We start from the raw sequence: 3,248 nt of genomic DNA, 5'->3' as shown, positions 1-3,248 counted from the left end.
GTCGGCGGCAGCGATGGGGAGCGCAGATACTCCGGTCTCACTGCCGAATTCTCCAGGCTTACCGCTGTTTTACGGTCCAGGTTTCAGCAGTTCTTCGCGACGCAGTGTTAGAAGATTGGAGAGGCTCAGTCGTAAACCGGCAAGAGGTTCTCTAGGCTGAACCTGCGAAGGCACGTCACCCAAAGTACATCAACAACGAGTAAATCGGTATGCGGTTTTGGCTAAGTTATAACGGACAATCCGATGAATTTTCTAACATACGTAAGTATACTGAAGCGCCAAAGAAACTGGTATAGGCATGCGTATTCAATCACTCATATGTGTAAACAGGCAGATACGGCACTGCGGTCGGCAACGCCTATATAAGACAACAAGTGTCTGGCGCAGTTGTTAGATTGGTTACTGCTGCTACAATGGCAGGTTATCAAGATTGAAGTGAGTTTGAACGTGGTGTTATAGTTGGCGCACATGCAATGGGACACAGCATTTCCGAGGTAGCGATGAAGTGGGGATTTTCCCGTACGACCGTTTCACGAGTGTACCGTGAAGATCAGGAATCCCTTAAATGTCGAATCTCCGACATCGCTGCGACTGGAAAAAGATTCTGCAAGAGCGGGGTCAGGGATGACTGAAGAGAATAATTCAACAGAAGTGCAATCCTTCCGTAAATTTCTACAGATGTCAACGATGGGCCGGCCGCTGTGGCTGAGCGGCTCTAGGCGCTTCAGTCCGGACCCGCGCGACTGCTGCCTTCGCAGGTTCGAATCCTGCCTCGGGCATGGATGTGAGTGATGTCCTCTGGTTAATTAGGTTTAACTAGTTATAAGTCTCAACAACACAACAACAACAACAAGTCTAGGGGACTGATGACCTCAGATGTTAAGTCCCATAATGCTCACGGCCATCTGAACCATTCAACGCTGGACCGTCATCAAGTGTCAGCGTGCGAACCAACGTCGATATGGGCTTTCGGAGCCGAAAGATGATGTCTGGTCGGACGAGTCTCGTTTCAAATTGCATCGAGCGGATGAACGTGTACGGGTATGGAGAGAACCTCATGAATCCACGGACCCTGCATGTCAGCAAGGGACTGTTCAAGCTGGTGGAGGCTCTGTGATGGTGTGGGGAGTTTACAGTTGGAGTGATATGGGACCCCTGATATGTCTAAATATGACCCTGACACGTGACATGTACGTAAGCATCCTGTCTGATCACCTGCATCCATTCATGTCCATTGCGCACACCAACGGACTTGGACAATTCCAGCAGGACAATGCGTCACCCCACACGTCCATAAATGCCACAGAGGGCCTCCTGGAACACTCTTCTGAGTTTAAACATTTCCGCTGGCCGCCAATCTCCCAGGACACGAACATTATTGAGCGTATCAGGGATGCCTTCCAACGTGCTGTTCAGAAGAGATCTCCACCCCTCGTACTCTTACGGATTTATGGACTGTTGTGCAGGATTCATGGTGTCGATTCTCTCCAGCACTATGTGAGACTTTACTCGAGCCCATGCCACGTCGTGTTGTGGCACTCCTGCATGCTCGAGGGGGTCTTACACGATATTAGGCAGGTGTACCAGTTTCTTTGGCACTTCAGTGTAATTTTTAACATTCCGTAATATTTGACTTCCTTTAAAATGAAATTGTAAATTGCTGGAAAAGTACGGCACCTTGAAAGACTATGTGGATTTTGATGCGGTGACAGAATATGCCACCTGGTGGACGTTAGATCTACTGATAATGGCCAAAGCCGTCGCTCCAGACACTTTTCGTGCTATTGACTCATGCACGCATCGATAAGCACTTGTCTGCCTTAAAGAACGTTTGGTCGTTTATCCGTCTACTAGAGCACATTACCTTTAGTTGGGACCTGCAAGATATTAATCAAGTCGCCCAACTATTTAGGTGAGCCGGTCGATTGGCAGAATCCCCTGCATGGCCAGTGTACAACGGTACTTGTGCTATTCCGCTTGCTGCTGTGAACACACTCTGTACTTCCGCCTGGTGCCGTGAGATTGTACTGATCTGTTTAGTGCAGACTCTTCATCTAGCGATAAAGAAATGGGCACTTGAAGCGACGTCGTTCTAGATCATGGTGGCATGGGTGCTTGCTTCCGCTGTCTTTGCGTACGGTTATTGTTATTTGTGGCGGAGTTGCAAGTTCCTTATCGCATTGTTGTTCCACTCATTAAATAGTGTTATTCGAGTTAATACTGATACATGCTGTTTAATACTGATACATGCTGTTTAATACTGACATATTCTGTTTTTCCTTGCAAACATATGGTTGTATAAAGTCACATTGTGTGTTGAAGAGAACTTGTATGTGATATATGAGATTTTGAATTCATTTTTTGATGAAAGTAACAACATATATTCAATATTTATGTGATTCGGGATTCTTACAAACTAATTTTTTTACTCCTCTGATTTTTAATGTAATATTTACTTGTGTTCAATTCAGAGTCACGTTATCGACCTACTATTCGATTTCTCTACGTTTCAGGCAGAGAAAGATTAAACTGTCTTCAGCAGTATTTTTAAATGTGCTAGCCACATAAGTTCGTGTTGCAGCGGAACTTCAAGGGACCTCCTTGCTGTGACGGAGAGTTTGATATTTTGCTTTCAAAATAGCTCAAATCTTTTCAGTTTATTAGATGTTATATAATGTGGAAAGCAAACACTTCTGCATTGCACAAATTGCACGTATAAGATGTAATTCGGATACACATACAGTGAGTGGTTGTACGAGACCTGAAGTAATGACTGTAGTTTCACATTGTCTTCGTTTAGTTTGTGTTGAATCCCCTTTACTTACCACGCTGCGCCGTGAGAATGTTCCTTGTCAATACGAAATCCAAAATAAAGTAATTGATATTGGGATCTTTTGCTTCTGGCCCATGCTACGCATAAACGAGTAAAGTTCCAAGGCACTGAAAACCGGAGTCATAGTCTTTCATGATCTCGCAGGTTAAAAACTAAAGTAGTGACAGGATTTCAATGGTTTCAGCGTCATCCACCAGCAGATGGCGTGGCGGCATAGCTACGAGAGCGCTATTTGTGCGATGCTTTACACTGAGGAGACAAAAATCGTGGGATGCCTTCCAATATCGTGTCGGACCGCCTTTCACCCGGTGTAGTGCAGCAGCTGAACGTGACATGGACTCAACAAGTCGATGGAAGTCCCCTGTAGAAATACTGAGCCATGCTATTCATATAGACGTCCATAATTACGAAGGTG

This window comes from Schistocerca piceifrons, chromosome 3, assembly GCF_021461385.2.
Source record: "Schistocerca piceifrons isolate TAMUIC-IGC-003096 chromosome 3, iqSchPice1.1, whole genome shotgun sequence".
NCBI classification, from domain to species: Eukaryota; Metazoa; Arthropoda; class Insecta; order Orthoptera; family Acrididae; genus Schistocerca; species Schistocerca piceifrons.
Note: the sequence above shows the minus strand (reverse complement) of the source record.